The 18,209-nt window shown below is 39.2% G+C and overlaps 1 protein-coding gene across 21 annotated transcripts in view; it reads left to right on the top strand.

The window, feature by feature from the left end:
- ATP10B (ATPase phospholipid transporting 10B (putative)) overlaps nt 1–18,209 on the top strand; it is a 326,335-nt gene that overhangs the window by 46,751 nt on the left and 261,375 nt on the right. For 7 of the 21 annotated variants that reach the window (XM_069102462.1, XM_069102441.1, XM_069102461.1 and 4 more), the window contains exons 2-3: nt 5,076–5,172; nt 5,757–5,951. The exons of 8 other annotated variants lie outside the window; for them this stretch is intronic. The gene's annotated coding sequence lies outside the window, so the exon portion shown is untranslated. The remainder of the gene's footprint in view (nt 1–5,075; nt 5,173–5,756; nt 5,952–18,209) is intronic. 6 more of the 21 variants (XM_069102442.1, XM_069102460.1, XM_069102456.1 and 3 more) reach the window with 2 other exon arrangements.

The following is an 18,209-nucleotide window of genomic DNA, read 5'->3' on the forward strand; positions in this document are numbered from 1 at the left end:
TCCCTTAAATTCATTTTTAAAATATTTGTCAAGTGCTCAACATTCACGGCTATGGTCTCTGGGCTTGATGACACAACTCTGAAAGTTTCAGAAGCTGCCTTGAACTCCCAGCTGCTGGTGTGTTTCTCCTGAGCACACTGCAGTCTTTGTCTTTATATTTCAGATCCCAGGCAAAAGTATTGTGTAAGCAGAAACATAAGCCTGCCTGATTTAAATAGTTACAGATTAATGAAATTCTGCAGCATTCAAGATCCTAAGACTGATCCCAAAGGAGCATTGCTATGCAGTAACACTCTGATATTCATAACAACATCTCCTAGGATAAAGTATGTTTGAGAGGATGGCCAGCTCTGACTGGGAGCTCCAAGTGAATTTGCAAAGCCCACGCCTTGAACTAACATCCTCCAAAGCATTTCTTTCTTAAGAATCATATGTACATACGTGTGTGTGTGTATAAGTGTCTATATTTCAGGGGAGGGGGAGAGGCATCTAGACCTGTGATTTCATCAGTGTATGTAACTCCTCCTCCAATAAAAATCTGCAACTAGTCTGTCACTTATAGCCTTAGAGAGTGGCCTGGGGTCCTGAGATATTAACTGACTCGTCCATGGTCACAAAGCTTTATGTGTTTGAGGTAGAATGTCAATTCAGACCTTCTTGGTTCCAAGGCCAGTCCTCTGCCCACTGGGTCATGCAGTCTCCAGATCTCTGAGCATGAAAACACTGAAAACTTTTATAAACTGTTATATGTACAAAACTTTTATACATTTTACAAATATTGTATCCTTTATTTTTTACTCTTGCTTTCACATATTCTCTCACTGTCATCTATGTGTCAAATCAGCAAAGATCTGGTAGAAAGAAAATTACACTGAGAAACTTGGATTCTTGCTCTAGGCCTCAATGAGGACTAGCTATGTGACCTTGGGGTAAATCATTTAATGCCTCTGTGCTTCAGTACATACATCTGTAAAATGGGTGTCATTTAACATTTGCTCTGCTTACTTCTTGGGATTTTTTTTTAAGCAAAATAATGGGTTAAATATTTCAGGGGAAAATAAAACGAATATTTCAATCATAGAAATGCAAATTTTATAGAATTGTATATAGAGAACTGGAAGGAACCTCAAAGATCATAGAGTCTAACAGAAAATTAAAACATTTTACAGATGAGGAAAATGAGGGTCAGAGAGGTTAACTTATTTGCCCATAATCATACAAGCTTAAGCATAGGAGATGGGATTTGAGCCTAGGTCCTCTGATTTCAGAGCCAGTGAGTACCCTTTTTAGGTTTTCTTTTTTTAATTAATGGTGTAAATAGCAACATTATCAGTAGTAAAACCCTTCATTTTGTTATGTTTTCCATCAATAAACACAGCCACACCAAATACAGTTATTTCATGCAATACATTGAGAGAGAGAGACAGAGAGATGCTTATATGAAGCTTGTCTCACTGCTGATGCTCTCAGGTCACATAGCAGAATGTGTTTGGTTAAAATACAAATTGGGTCTCACTGTGTAAATTTCAACACTTTCTAATCTCCCCCTCTTTAGACATTGATTTAAATTAATTGTTATTCAAGGAGTCACAAGCTCTTCCCTGCAACTGCCTAATGATTTGACCTGCTGCTGTAAAATACCGATCCGAATCTCAGCTTTGGAAGCTTTCAGCATCTGTTATTTCATCAGAAGCCTATTTTCATCAGATCATGTTATTGCCCTTCCCAATATTTTTGCCAAGTTTCACTGAAATATGTTTAAAATATTTTGAGTCCATCTTCATTCCTATTTTGTGTAACAATATTCTGCATGCCAACAGGAGTGAGAGGCAGCAAGTCACAACTTTGGTGTCCACCCCGTTGGGCTACCTGTTCTTCTCCCCTGTGTGACCTTGGGCAAGACATCAAGTGAAAATAATCGGTGGCAGGAGACTTCAGGAGCCATGTAAATGTTAGCTGCAATTATTCTCATTTCCCTTCCTGGGACCTCATTTTCCTCCTCTGGAGAATGAGGGCCATGGACCAGATGACAACCACAGGCCCTTTTAGTTCTGACATTGTGTCCAGAAATTCAATGGCTCTCTGTCCCAATGGGTAAAATGGCCAAATCCAGTTTGCTGAAAAAGTCAAGCAAATACTGTTTATGGAAAAGGGAAAAGGAAGGATATCCTTCTCACAAATATGTCTAGGGGGAGAGTGCACAGTGAGCTGACCCTCTTTTTAAATAAATGAGTGGTTGTATATCTGAAAGGGACTTGGATAAATCCAATGTCATCTCTCTCTCAAGAGAAAACTCTTTTAAGATAGTTCTCTTTCAGAGAACAATTGAAATTGTCTAGAAAGACTAAAGGAATATAGGTGTCCAAGACTGGTTAAAAGGTGTTAAAAGGATTTTTTAAGAGATATTTTTGATTAGGAATATTTGGACTAGGAGCCAGATTTCTCTGATAACTCTAGGAATAATCTCCAGGGAATAAGAGAATAAATATTTGAAAGACCAAGAGAAGAACTGATTAGAATTCTCAAGCTAGAATAATAATAATTTAGAGTATTATTTTTATTATCTCATGCTCCAACACAGCATGGTAATGATTCTGAGTCCTTGAAGGTTAGGCCTATAGAGCATAAGCTGTGTCACCTCCTGCCAAGCTGGAAAAGCTTCAACAATGGATGCAGTGGCAGGGCCTGTCCTTTGAGGACCAGCCGGGCTAAATTTAGAAATGTTCATCATCAGAAGGTTGGTCAACAGGTGATGAATTTTTTTTTTTTCAAAAATGACCCATGAAGACCATCTGCTAAGCTTGGAGTGGTTATGATCTGAGCTTCTAAAGGTAAATCTCCCATCACTGAAATCACAGCTTTCAGAAATAATGAAGTTTTTTATTCAGTTCTCAAAACCATACTTTAGGACATTGACACATTGGAGCAGGTTCAAAAAGTGAGCAGCCAGGGTCATAAGCTGATTCAAAACCACATGGCTGAAGGAATTGGGGAAATTTAACCTAAAAAAGAAAAACTCTGGGACCTGCTTGGCCCCCGAGGGAAAACAAGATTCAATACATGAATGGTCCATTTATAGAGTTCATATTACTTTTTTTTTTTAAAGCAATAGGGGCTAAGTAACTTGCTCAAGGTTTCACAGCCAGTTATTTCTGGGTGTGGTGCTCAGTATTTGAGCCCGGATTTGAACCCAGGTCATCCCAACACTGGAGCCGGTGCTCTTACTCGCTGTGCTACCCGGCCACCGCTAGAGTTCATATTTCTATGTAGGCAAGAGCTTTCTTCTTCCTCACTGTAGCAGTATGAGGTGGGGCAATACATGAGTCATTATGCCCATCTCACAGATGAAGAAGTTGAAGTTAGGTGATTTCCCAATGATAATACAGATTTGAAGTGCTTTTTCTACTGCAACCCAAAGCCTTCTGTGCTCTAGATGTGATTGAGAAATCCAGAAAACATCCAGAAATGTATTTAAGTTCCAGGTTAAGAGAGGGAAAATTCTATTCTGGATCAAGATTTCTAATTGGGATTGGTTTTAGAGATTATCTAGTTCAACTCAGTGAAGAAACAGACCCTGAGATTTGCTCCAGGTCACACAGAGGATAAGTGGCTGAGCTTACTATGATCTGAACCCAGGTCCTCTTAGTTTAAAGTCAGTGCTTTTTCTGTTCTATCTAATCAGAGTCACCATCTGGGCCCTCACTACATTTCAGCTTCCCAAGAAAGCTGGCCACATCATTCAAATGATATTTGCAGCAGTTATGTAGCTGGTAACTAAGGGGCAGGATGAATTGCCTCTCATATTCTTCTCGTGGGATTGTCTTTGACTGTCTGAGGTTCCCTCATTTATTTTACTTTTCCCCAGTGTCCAATGCAATAGGTAAATTCCACATTCTTTATTTCATCTAGTTGTTGATAGTCTTCCATTTCTGAAATTTATTTTCTATCTATCCTGTGTTTATTTATGGGTGAATATGTTGTATTTCGAGTATCAATTGAGTGTAAGCTTCTTGAAGGCAAAACTGGCTCACTTGTGTATTTACATACATAACATAGTGCCTGGCCCAGAGGAGGTACTTAATAAAAGGTTCTTTAAAAGTCTTGCTTTGACTATTACAGATATTCAGGTTTTAATTCAAGTGGATTTTCCCCAAAGCTCTCCACTAACCTTACTGGGTTGTTTTTTTTGTTTTTTGTTTTTGCTTAGTAGTCTGAAGGAGGTCCACAATTACCCTAGCAGCAGGCATTGATCCTATATAAAAATTTTCTCAAAGAGTTAGCTATTGATTAAACTTCTTCCCTATTGCTTCCAAGAGTTCTACCCTCCATGAATTCCTTATACTAACTTCCAGATGCTCTTACCCTAGCACTTTATTCCTTTCTTCTTCCACACACAGTCATTGACCAGATAATCAGACAAAGGCATTTGTACCAGTTATTTGAGAGACTGATGATTTTGTAAAAAGAATGTTGCATAGAAACTTCCTTTGGGGGCATAAATCAAAGGGATCAGCACACCTATAAATGCCTCTGATTCTTGATATGCATTTGAGGCCTTCACATAATCGGTGATGATGATATATTGGTCCCACTTGCCTTATCTGACACAACCAAACTATAATCAATAAGACCTATGACTACTCAAACAGGAGATATATGGGGTTTTCAGAGCAGACTAATAGACAGAATGTGTATAATGATCATAACTAAGAGCCATTTCTTTCTTTTTCAAGTGTCCTTGTAGTCAGGTAACTAAATGATGTTCAGATAGAAGACAGAGAGACAGGCAACATTGTAATTGCCTGATAGAAGGCTGTCCTCTCAGATGGTATGACCTAAAGCATGGGTGGGGAACTTGGGGCCTCTAGGTCCTTGGATGCAGCCTTTGGACTGAGTTCAAGTTTTACAGAACAAATCCTTTTATTAAGAGGATTTATTCTGTGAAGTTTGAATTCAGTGAAAGGGCTGCACTTGAGGACCTAGAGGGCCACATGTGGCCTCGAGGCAGCAGGTTCTCCACCCCTGACTAGGTCAAAACACTTAAGCAATCTGAGTCTCAGGGTCCTTCGTTGTAGGCAGCTGGATGGTGAAGGAGACAGAGCGTTGGACCGGGGGTCGAGAAGACCTGGATTTATATCTTGCCTCAGACGCTTAGTAGCTGTGTAAACACAGGTGAGTCGATTAAAACTCTGTGACCTTCAGTTTCCTCATCTGTGAAATGGGGATAATAATGGTATCTGTCTCACAGGGTTGTCGTGAGGCTCAAATGAGGTAGCATGTAAAGAACTTTGCAAACCTTAAAGAATTATATAAATGCTAGGTTTTGTGGTGATCATTAAACTAGAGATATTAATAGTACCTACCATACAATGCTAATGTGAAAATCAAATAAGATTACATGTGTAAAGGACTTCACGTATATGCTTAAAGCATGATAGAACGGTGAATTAAAGACTGAAGGAAGAGAATTATTTCAGCTTCATGTGTGGATTACAAAGGTCCAGGAAGAATTTTCTCTTTTCGCAGAAAATAGAATTGTACAGTAGAATTGAATTTAGCATTCATGGATGCTGCAGAAATACATAGCTGAGCTCTAAAACACTGCCCTTTGTGTTCTGGGAGAGCGTTTCTCACTTACAGAAATGCCATTCTTTCCCCCTCACACTTGGCTCCAACGTAGCAACATTTTTCCCCCTGTCTTTGGTCGCAGTTGTTCTTCCCAACCACGTCTTTTTCTCCCCTTCCCTCTTCCAAAGGAGTGTCTATTGCCACCGACTTCAAAGGCCCTGACTAGGAGGCATCTGATATAATCGGCAAGATGAAAAGCATCATAAGAAAGGGAGACCGTACTTTAGCATAGCATTGGGCCAGAGAAATGTTACAGCTTTCAAGCCGTGTTTACTGTGGCTATGAAAGACGCAGGCTCTGTAAAGAACTCGGCTTTTCCAGGGGTAAGTAAAAAGTGATCTCCTGCCATCCTGCTTTACTTGGTCAAGAGGTCCTCGGTTTGATAGGTTTGACTTTTGAAGCTCAGCTGGAAGTTAACTCATGCTGGGGGGTCTGAAAAGTAGAAGTAGAAATTAATTTAATTTAGCTGGTGTATGATCCAAGTTTCTTCTCAGCCAGAAAGCTATTTTTTCCCCTCTAATTGATGGTATTATGACAGGCTAGTAGCAAAAACTGTTTCCACAGCCTGAAAGCTGAGACTATGCAGATACAGAGGATGATGGAGAGTAGAGCCTGCATTTATGTGGTGAGAGCACAGAAACAAAACAAGGGTGTGCTACAATCACAAAACAAGAACCATCAGATGCTTTAACAGGAAGAGAGAGGCCACCTTTAGTTCATCCAGATCAACGTGGAGGCTAGAAGCCAGTCATTGTGTGAATATTGTCAACCTCAGAGTTTTAGTAGCTTTCCACCAGGAAAAGAAATTTTTCCTTTGTGGTTGTACCAAGAAGAAAACCAATGCTGAAAGGAAAAGTTTATTGAGTTGGGTTTTAAGTGACATTGACTCTGGCAGGCCCATGGATGAGCACTGTTTAATTCATTCCTGATTCAGGGCACTGATGAGGGCAAGGCCAGCTGGGCACCCAAACCACTGGGTGAAGAGTGAAAAGTTGACACACCCAAATGGAAGTTTAGTCTGTGTGAGGTCTAATAAGTAGGCTGGCCTATTGGTACCCTGAATTGATTGCACAGTTTGGGCAATTATGAGAAAAAGCCAGGAAACATGCATCTCCTCCTGAGGAATCCACTTACAAAATGGGAAAATCTGGCAGGGTACTTTTCTGGGTCAAACCGTTCTGTCTGATCTTATCTTGAATCCATATAGCAGGGGGAGCCATGGGATTTTATTCCATTGTTAGACGCAGTGTTATATTGTCATTTATCAAGCAAATGACAAATGTTGCTTTCTCTTCAGATGTTCCTAACCCTAACTCTTACTAACACCCACTGAATTTTTCCTTCCAGTGCCAGTGATAATGTTTCCCCCTTCCTGACATTGTTTCTTAGATTTTGTTTACATGATTTTATCTCCTTTTGGAGATAAATATGTCAAATATCTCCTTTTGGAGGGGATTTGACAACTCCTTAGAGTATCACTGTATATTATTATTGCTCAAGGATTCTGACAGCATAACTTAGACAGCTGTGGACGATGAAGAGGCTGAAGATGGAACCTGTGGAATCAATCTTAGTTGACTTACAGCTAAAAGACGTGTCACCTTTTAGCACATAAGAGGCTAATATGATCATAGGATTATAGGTAGAGATATGGAATGAACCCATCACCCTCATTACTAAAAGAAAAATTTATGCAAAATTGACAATCATTCAATTATACAAACATTTCAATATACAAAGAACATGGATGATGACTTTAAAAGCTGCAAACTTTTAAAAATAAATATATATTTAATATATATTAAAGAAATATATATGCCACCCTGCCCAGGTCTCAGGTTATGCTGCAGAGAGATAGCCCTGTGCTATGTACTGCCTTATTCAGAGGAAGAAGGGACTCCTGATTGACTGAGACAATGCTGAGCACGATGTTCAATTCCTCTGTGAGAGAATTATTTCTGTTTACTTCAGAGACTTTGGAGAGAAACTTGAGGGAACTGGTCAAAACAGAGATTTGAATGTTGGACCCTTGGGGTGGCAGACATGTAGGAGCCAGTTCCATGGTTCTTCTTGCCCTTCAGGACTGCAGTCTGACATTCAGTATCTGTCTCAACCAGCTTCCTGGAGTCCCTGTCTCCATCTATGTTACTGAGGTCTCTCCCCAAAGTCTCTGCAACACACTAAAGTAAACCCCATATGTAGGTATGCGGCATCATGCTTAACATTTTCTCAGTCAGTCAGGAGTCCTATCTTCCTCCACAAATGCAGACCCATAAGCAGACAGGGCTATCCTTCCATAAATTGGTCTCAGATTTGGGAAGAAGAATGTATGAATATAGAAATGCACACACATAGAAGTTATGCATATGTTTGGTAATATGATGTATCTGAGAGCTAAGCTTCTGAACTTCTCTATTACTGCTGGGGACACTGTCCCAGGCACCCAGGTTTATAACTTTGATGTCAGCTTTGGCTCCTCACACATCATTCATCCCAAATATGCAAATTCATCACAACTATCTATCCCCATATATATATATATATATATATATATATATATATGTGTGTGTGTGTGTGTGTGTGTGTGTGTGTGTGTGTATCTGTATATGTGCATGTATATGACACATTTATATAGATATATACACATGCATATATATGTGTATGTATACTTTTTTCTTTCCTTTGTGCTTTTTAAAAATATGTTATTGGTGTTCTTTCCTTTTTTATTACTATCACTACCCACAGATTCACTCCCACCATACTAGTTGAAATAATCTCTTGAAATAAATATTTATAGACAAACAAAACAAATGTGAACAAGTGGAAACCAGTCTCACTGGTATGGTCCTAGCACCAAAGATTCATGTTACTATGACTTAACTGATCCAGAGACTGGGCACTGCCCCCCTCCCCAGTCACTTACTTTCTATAGCTCAGTCAAGCTTCCTGCACCTTTTCCTCTCATTGTTTATTAGGCAATTCGGAGAAGACCCTGATTTCATTGACCAATTTAGACCACTTCCTTGCCTTACAGGTGAGGGGCCAGTCTTTGGTTAGTATCCTGTCAGTTCTTTGCCCATATAAGATTGAGCCTTGAGTGTCAGAGTAAGGGAACAGGGGATTGGGAGCTGGGAATTGGAATATGAATCTTGCCACATATCTAAGCCACTAATCTGCTTATGGAGCAGGGGAGGGGGAGACTAAAATGGCTACCTCTGCTATAGCCCCTTGGTATCTATCCTCCCATGGTTACTATCACTGTGTGGCAGTGCTGTCCAGAAACAATGCCTCATCCTTTTGCCATACAACGAATCAATACTTTGGCTATATCTGAGCATGAATGTTATATTCTGTGCCTCTGGTCCATCATTTCTCTGCTAAGAGGTAGGGGATATATATGTCATCATCAGTCTTTTGCAGTCATAATTGATCATGGGTTCAGAGATCTTTCAGAGTTCTTTCACCTCAGACTATTATTTGGTCATCACGTCAATTGTTTTCCTGGTTCTGCTCATTTCACTCTGTATTATTTCATACAAGTCTCTCCATATTTCTCTAAATCTATCACATTCATCATTTTAAATATCACACTACCTTCATATGCCATAATATCTTCAGCCACTCTCCCAGTGATGGAGAATTATTTTGTTTCCAGTTCTTTGCTACAACAAAAAGTACTGGAATAAATAATCCTATACATATAGGCCCTTTCCCTCCTTGGAGAGAATGTCTAATAGTATACTTAAGGAAAGTTTACAGGTATTTATAGGACTGTATAATGTGTACAAATAGTGCCTTTGGGGGTATAGTTCCAAATTGCTTTTAAGAAAATATGAACCAATTCACAACTCTGCCAATAATACAATAATGTGTTTATTCTCTTACAACTCCCCCAACAATTGCTATTTTACATTTTTTGTCATCTTTACTAATCTAATGGATGTGAGATAGAACATCAAAGTTGTTTCAATTTGGGTTTCTCTTATCAGTGATTTGGGTCATTTTTATGGAATTGTTGTTACCTTGAATTGCTTCATTTAGGGACTACCTATTCATATCCTTTCACTACTTATAGATGGGCAATGGCCTTTGTCCTTATATATTTGTGTCTATTTTTCTTATATCTTAGGTTATTTGTTAGAGAAATTTATTGTGAAATGTTTTCCTAATTTTATCTGATCAAAATTATCTATTTTTATCTTTATACTTTTATTAGGTACTAATTCTCCCTCTGGCTATTATTACAAAAGGCATATACTTCCATTTTCCTCTTTTTATGATTTAACATAATATTTAGGCCACGTATCCATTTGACATTTGTTGTGGAATTTGGTATAAAATGTTGCTCTAAACCTAATTCATGCAGAACTGCTTTCCAGCTTTTCCAGTCAAGTGAGGAATCGTTACCCTGATTGTTGTTACCCTTGGGTTTCTCTGTCTTCATTTTATAGATGAGGAAACTAAAGCCCAGAAAGATTAAAAGAATTGACCAAAGTCACTGAGAGATCTGGAACCTGACAAAACCTCCCCAGTTGTGCACTTCCTAATAACTGTCAAAGGCATTGTCCTAAGCACCCAGAGCTTACAAACTTGGTGTCATCCTTGGCTCCTTACTCTAACTCCATATATATAGTCCATTGCCAAATATTGTTGTTTCTGCCTTTATAACATCTCTTGTATGTGTCTCATCTCCACCTACACAACAGCCACTGCTTCATACCTTCATCACCTGTTGCCTAGACTATTGCAGCAACTTTCCATTTAGTCTCCCTGTTGGAAATCTCTCCTCATTCCAATTTATTCTCTGCTTAACTGCCAAAATGCTTTTCCTAAAGCGTAAGTCTGACCATTCCACCCCTCTCATTCAATGAACTCTAATGGCCCCCATTGCCTCCAGGATCAAATATAAAATCCTTTGTTGTTTAAAGCTGCTCATAACTTAACTCCTTCCTAGCTTTACACCATTCTCACGCCTTCCTCCTCTCCACATACGCTGCCATCTAGCTGCATGGACCTCCTTGCTGTTCCTCACAAATGACCCTCCATCTCCCATCTATATGCCTTTATACTGGCTTTCCCCCATTTCCCCCATACCCAGCATGCTCTTCTCCTTCACTTCTGATTTTGAGGGGTTTGGGGGCTTCCTTCAAGAGTCAGCTCAAATCCCAACTTCTCTAGGATGACTTTTCTATTCAACGCTTCCTCTCTGACATTATCTTCTCCCCTATGTATCTTGTAGGCATCTAAATTATTTACATGTTGTCTCCCCCATTTTAATGTGTACTGTCATGCCAAGCAAAGGCAACTTCCCAGAGTTCAAAATACCAGCATAGGTGCTCTCCATTTTATTCAGTAACAAATTAAGAACAGATAGAATCAAAATTTAACATCATTCAAAATACAGCATTTACCAAATGTGATTCAATAATCTCCAAGTACTACCCCCAAGTATGATTTAATCAAGTGCTACTCCACCCCTAGGCTATACATTCATTTAGTCCATCACAAAGCCCCTGTTCTCAAATGGAGATTAGTTTCCAATCATAAATAAAGTACATTCCTTTGTTCAATCACAGAGCACAAAAAGGTCAAAAGTTCCCCACCCCTGGATCACAATTGAATCTACCCCAGAGTGACATCAAGTTTAAGCACAGCACTTAATACCCAGATGGAGGTCTTTTCTTCATCTTGACACAAGGCAAGTTCTCAGCAATCTTTGTTCTTGGGGAGACAGCTTAGCAAGGCCACAAGACACATTGCCAGTCTCTTCATTAATTCATTCTCTGTCTGCAGAACAGTCTTAGGACCCCTGAAAACATTAGCAAAACCCTCTTCCAGGATTTCTGTAAACATACAACAAGAGAATACTTCTTCAGGGCTTCTGAACCAACAGCAAGTTTCCAAGAATTCTGCAACAACAGCACTGTCCTTCACCAGTGGACAGTATTCACTCTCTGTCTACAGAACAATCTCAGTAGCTCTGAACCAACAGAAAGGTTCCCACACTTCTGCAACAACAGGACTGTCTTTCAACAGTGGACAAATCTGGCAAAACGACATCAAAACAGACAGACAAAGTACCAGAAAAACAGCCATGTCTCCTTAGTCCTTGGCAGCTCTAGGTGGCAGCTCTCAAAAGTCCTGGGCAATTCAAAGTTGGCCCTCAGCAATCCTCTCAGTCTCTCTCTGCCTCCAAAGGTGCTGCTTCCAAAAAGTTCTTCTGCCTCTCTCTTGTGTCCCTCTAAATTTATGTCACCAGCTCCTCCCAGTTCAGCCCTCTCTTTTCACGTCAACAAGTCCGTCCCACAAGTGGGATTAACAAGCTCTGGGTTTCAACACAATCAAACCAAAAACCAAGCCAATACAGGGGAATCTTTAAATTCTATTACTATTACAGAATGTGAGCTCCTTGAAGGGAGAACCTTTTACAGTAAATCCTCAATTTACGAATTTCATTCATTCTAAGATTCTGTTCGTCATGCAATTTGTTCATATTGCAAAGCAAATTTTCCCATAGGAAAAAATGTAAAGTTGGATGATTGGTACCACATCCCCAAAAATATTCATATAAAATAATTACTTATAATTTAAGTAAGTTTTTTGACCCTAATGCACCTGAAATACAATAGCAATGATTAGTATACAATATAAAGCAAAAATAAAACAAATTAACCTGCACTTTACCTTTGAGAAAAGTCATGGTTGGCATGAGGGAGATGAGGGAGATGAGAGGGAGGAGGAAGAGGAGGAAGAAGGGTTATTGCTTGGAAGAAGAATCTCCTTCCATGGGAGCATAGGGGATTTCAACATCGGGAGTGTTCTCTCTTGTGCTACTTTCACTAAAAATAAGACTAACACTACGGCCTTCACTTATTTTTCATTTTTTTAAGAATAACTTTCATGTTTTGACTCATTGATTTTTTTTCTTTACATTTGCTTCTGACCAGGAATGTATCTAACAACATTTGTTATCGACATTTTTTCAGAATGTCATGGAAATGTGACATTATCGTTAAAATATATTCATGGCTCCCATTGCTATGGCCTTATTTGGGTGATGTTTTTCAACAAAATTTGGTACTTTTTCCCACGTCTAATAAACCTCCCTAATCTCAGTTGAACTCTGACCTCTCACCTCCTCCTCAGATAAGATAACCTCCATGACCTCTCACTATTGCTCTTCATGCCACTTCATCAGTTCCTGGCTAGGTTCCTCCATTGTTACAAATACTGTTGTAGATCACGGTCACTACCATACGCTTTTACCCAAAGTACTACCTTACGTATACAAACACATGTGAATATACTTGTAATGGTACTATTAAGAGTGAATAACGCTGCCTTCACAGAGGGTCAATGACAAATGAGGCCAATTAGGCGGTATACCAACCTGAGGTTCCTTTGTTTTACATATGAAAGCAAAACAAACCATTGTCCTAGTTGAGGGTCAACATTTGCAAGCTGTTCAAGTCCAAATATGATGTTTGTACTGAGAATTTTTGTTCCTCCTGCAAGACAAATTTTGGGGAAAATTTTCCTCATCCAGCAAGGCATACATAAACCAGGTTGCTCATAAACCGAGGTTCTACTGTATTGTCTTTCCTTGTATCCCTAAATTTAGCATAGTACCTAAGATATAATAAGTATTTACTAAATGTTTTTTTATGTTTATTTTTAGTTTACATCATTCATTTCCACAAGATTTTGAGTTACAAATTTTTTCCCCATCTTTCCCCTACCCACCATCCCAAAACAGTGATCCCACTGTATACCTCTTCCCCCAATCTGCTCTCTCCTATGTCCTCTCCCATCCCCCCTCCGACTTTCCAGTAGGACAAGATGGATCTCTATACCCCAGAGCCTATATATCTTATTTCCCAGGTGCATGTAAAATAATAATAATAATATATTTTTAAACATTTGATTTTAAAACTTTGAATTCCAGACTCTTTCCCTTCCTCCCTCATCACCCACCCTTATTAGGAAGATAAGAAATTCAATATAGGTTGTACATGTGTAGCTATGCAAAACATTTCCATAGTAGATATATTGTGAAAGACTGACTATATTTCCCTCCTTCCTATCCCAACTCCCACTTATTCTATTCTCTGCTTTGACCCAGTCCCTTTTCAAAAGTGTGTGCTTCCAACTTCCCTCCCCCGCAACCTGCCCTCCCTTCCATCATTGCCCCTCTCGTCCCCTTCCCCGTATTCTCCTGTAGGGTGAGATACCTTATTTAGTGTGCATGTCATTCCCTCCCTAAGCCAAATTCAATGAGAGTAAGGTTAACTCATTCCCTTTTGCCTTCCTGTTCTTCCCCTCCATTGCAACAGTTTTCCCTTGCTTCTTTTATGTGAGATAATATACCCCATTCTGTTTCTCCCCATCTCCTCTCATTATATTCCTCTCTCACCTCACATATGTATCCATACACCTAAAACCCTCCTATATAGACATATATATGTATGCATACATATATATACACATATATATATATATACATTTATATCCCCTTCAACTATTCTCATACTGAGAAGAGTTTCATAAGTTACAATTATTGTTTTTCCATGTAGGAATGTAAATAGTTCAACTTTGATAAGTTCCTTATGATTTCCTTTTCTGTATTTCTTTTATTTCTTTATTTTTATAAGATATAAATAAATATTATTTTTTTCTTTTATTTTCTTTATTTCTTTTCCTTATGATTTCTTTTCCATAAGTTCCTTACGATTTCTTCTCATGCTTCTCATATCCGAATGTCAAATTTTCTATTCAACTCTGGTTTTTCCATCAAGAATGTTTGAAAGCAGGGTGTCTAGGTGACGCAGTGAATAGAGCACTGGCCCTGGAGTCAGGAGGACCTGGGTTAGGATCCGGCCTCAGACACTTAACACAAAAACTAGCCGTGTGACCTTGGGCAAGTCACTTAATCCCAATTGCCCTCCAAAAAGCAAAAAAGAAAAAGAATGCTTAAAAGTTCTCTGTTTCATTGAATAGCCATATTTTCCCTGAAATATTATATTCAGTTTTGCTGAGTAGGTGATTCTTGGTTTTAATCCCAGCTCCTTTGACCTCCAGAATATCATATTCCAAGCCCTTCAATCCCTCAATTTAGAAGCTACCAGATCCTGTGTTATCCTGATTGTGATTCCACAATATTCAAGTTGTTTCTTCTTGGCTGCTTGTAATATATTTTCCTTGATCTGGGAATTCCAGAACCTGGCTATAATATTCCCGGGGGTTTTCTTTTTGGGATCTTTTTCTAAGAGGTGATTGGTGGATTCTTTCAACCTCTATTTTGCCCTCTGGTTCTAAAACATCAAGGCAATTTTCCTTGAGAATTTCTTGAAGGATGGTTTCTATGTTCTTTTTTTGATCATGGCTTTTAGGTAGTCCAATAATTTTTAAATTATCTCTCCTGGATCTATTTTCCAGGTCAGTGATTTTCCCAATGAAATATTTCACATTGCCTTCTATTTTTTTATTTGTTTGGATTTGTTTAATAGTATCTTGATTTCTCATAAAGTCACTAGCTTCTATTTGCTCCAATCTAATTCTGAAAGAATTATTCTCTTCAGTGAGCTTTTGAGATTCTTTTTCCAACTGGAAAATTCACCTTTTTAAGGCATTCTTTTCCTCACTGACTTTTTGAGCCTCTTTCGTCATTTGAGTTATATTTTTTAAGGTGTTATTTTCTTGAGTCAGGTTGTTGACTCTCTCTTCATGATTTTCTTGCATCACTCTCTTTTCTCTTCCCAATTTTTCCTCCACTTCTCTTATTTGGTTTTCAAAATCCTTCTTAAGCTCCTCTGTGGCTTATAAACAGTTCATATTTTTCTTGGAAGCTTTTGGTACAGGAGTTCTGACTTCGTTATCTTCCTCTTGTTTCATGCTTTGATCCTTTTTGTCCCCAAAAAAGGAATCCAAAGTCAGATTGCTGTGCTTGCTTTGCTTATGTTCCTAGCTCATGTTGCCACTCAGTTATTTGACTTTTGAGCTTTTTTGTCACAGTAGAACTCTGCTTTTAGAGAGGAGAGCTTTGTCCCAAATAGGGTTTTTGCAACTGCTGGAGCTATTAGTTGGGTGCCCTCTCAGAAGCCTCCACTGGCTCTGCCTCACTGGTCACACACCCCAGGACCTCCACCCAAGGGAGTGATCCAGGTCCAAGCAGGTTAAAGCAAGAGTGATTACCCCTCAGACTGGTTGCTTGGTTTCCCTATAATCTGCAGGCCAGGAGCTCTGAAGCAGCCATGTGGTGGTGGCTGCAGGGCCATTGCGCCTCAGCCACTTCTCCCTCCAGGGACAGAGGCCAGACCGCACTTCCATACCCCTTGTTCCCACAAAGTCCACATTGAACTCTCACTTTGTCTTTGGCATCTATGGGTTGATAATTCTGGAAACCACCACAGCTGCTGGTGATCCACTCTCCCACAGTCCCTTCAGCCAGGGCTGGTAGTGGCCGCCCTGGAGCTAAAACTAATGACTTACTCGGGGCTGGATTCCGCTCCCAGTACTCTGGGCTGCCTTCAGTGAGAGATTTGTTTCTTTCTGTCACTTTGTGGATTCTGTAGCTCTAAAGTTTATTTAGAGTCATTTTTTATAGGCATTTGAGGTGGTTATGGGGGCAGTGCAGGGAGTTTTCCTGCTTCTATTCTGCCACGTTTGCTCCACCCCACACATAGACTCTTACTAAATGTTTTTAACTTAATGACCCAACATTAGTACATTTTCCTCTGTACCATAAATTGAAGGAATCTAGAATTTCTCTAGATTGTTTGTTGATTTCTTGAGTAGAAAATTCCATTCTCACAACTAGTGAGTTGTCTTTAACATGGGATTTCTGAACATAAATTTACATGTACATAGTGTTTGCATAATTTCTTGAGTAAGCCAAAAGATTAACAGGAAATTGTTGGGCCCTGATTTGAACCTAAGGCAGATCTCTAATGGTGACTATCTAGTTAAAAGAATCTCAGTATTCAGGACTCTTTTCCAGTTCTTATCTTTTTTTTTTAATTCTACTGAAAACTTTTTATCATTGTTATTGTTAAATTGTTTCAGTCACATCTAACTCTTCATGACCCCATTTGGAGTTTTCTTGGCAAAGAAACTGGAGTGGTTTGCCACTGCAAAATACACTTTATTACTAAAAGTTTCAGCTCTTAGTGGGCTTCAGGCAGAGTGGTGAGAGTCCTAGACTTGAATCAGGAAAGGCAGGTTTAAATTTCTTTTCTGACAACTGTGTAATCATAAACAAGTCACTTAATTTTCATGAACCTCAGGAAACTTTCTGTGACCACATATTACAGATACATGGTTGTGGAATCATGGAAGAAATTGGCACACAAGGATTTCCATACCACTGAAATCACAGGCCCTTGACAAAATAACTGCACAAAAGCAAAATGAAAGTAAATATGTAATAAGATCATAAATTTAGAACTAGGAGGGACCGTGGAAGCCATATAATTCAAAATCCTCATTTGTAAAATGAGAAAATTGAGGCTTGGAGAGACTATGTTACTTACCCATAAAGTGTCATAGGCAAAATTGGAAGCCAATTTCCAATGGGAAGAATTTGAATTCTAAAACCCAATTCAACGTCCTTGCCACTGTACCTTGTTGCCTCTAAGTCATGTCTTTCATAGCATTTGAGGCATAGAAAAAAAATTTCTGAAAGAAATCTCAAAGAGGAAAAGTCCTCATTATCTAAGTATACCTGTGTCAGTTATCTCTGGCAATTGCCAGTGTATGGGTCATCGCAGATCCTTAATAGCATGCAAACAAACAACTTCCTTTGTCAGGAGAGGCTTTTGTTATCTCCAAGGCAAGGTTTCTGCCAGCTGTCCCTGAATTATATGGTAATGATCTGGAAACACTAGGAAGGTGAATATACAGGGCAGACGTACAGGGAATCATCACAGAAGTGCTTCGTGCCCTTGCTTGCCTTCCTAGGCTCACACCCCAGATGCTTGGAGTCACCACTGTTTACTTGATAAGTGGATTCAAGTGTAGCGGTCAAAATAATTGGCCCTCCACTTTGGCCTACTCGACCTCCTTTCAACACTCCCACCCACAAACCTCTAGTTTCCTGAAGTCACCTCATGAGCCCATCTTGATTTGTTTCTTTCAGATGTTAGATGTCTCTGTAGAGGACATGAAGTCAGGGAAAATGATGCTGGAAGCAGGCAGAAGAAGTTATATGTAAAATTAGGACTAATTAATGAGAATCCACTCAGCACATGTAAGAGGCAGCTTGGCATAATACTAAACCGCAAGTCAGGAAGGCCTCAGTTCTAATCTCTGTCAATCAACAAGCATTTATTAATGCTTTTCTGACTGTGTTAAATCCTGGGTATATAAAGAAAAACAAAAGCATGGTCCCTGCCATAAAGAGACTCCCATTCTTAAGAGAAGAACAATATGCAATTATCTGCATACAAGATAGAGTTTATAGAGGGAAAACAGTCTCAGAAGGAAGCAGTGTGGAGATTGGGAGAAGCCTCCTGGAAAAGGTGGGATTTGAATTGTCTTGAAGCCAAGGGGCAGAAGTAAGAAAGGAGAGCACACCAGATATGAGG

Source organism: Petaurus breviceps, unplaced genomic scaffold (genome assembly GCF_028583685.1).
Source record: "Petaurus breviceps papuanus isolate PSGF00001 unplaced genomic scaffold, PetGlider_PUasm1.0 551, whole genome shotgun sequence".
NCBI classification, from domain to species: Eukaryota; Metazoa; Chordata; class Mammalia; order Diprotodontia; family Petauridae; genus Petaurus; species Petaurus breviceps.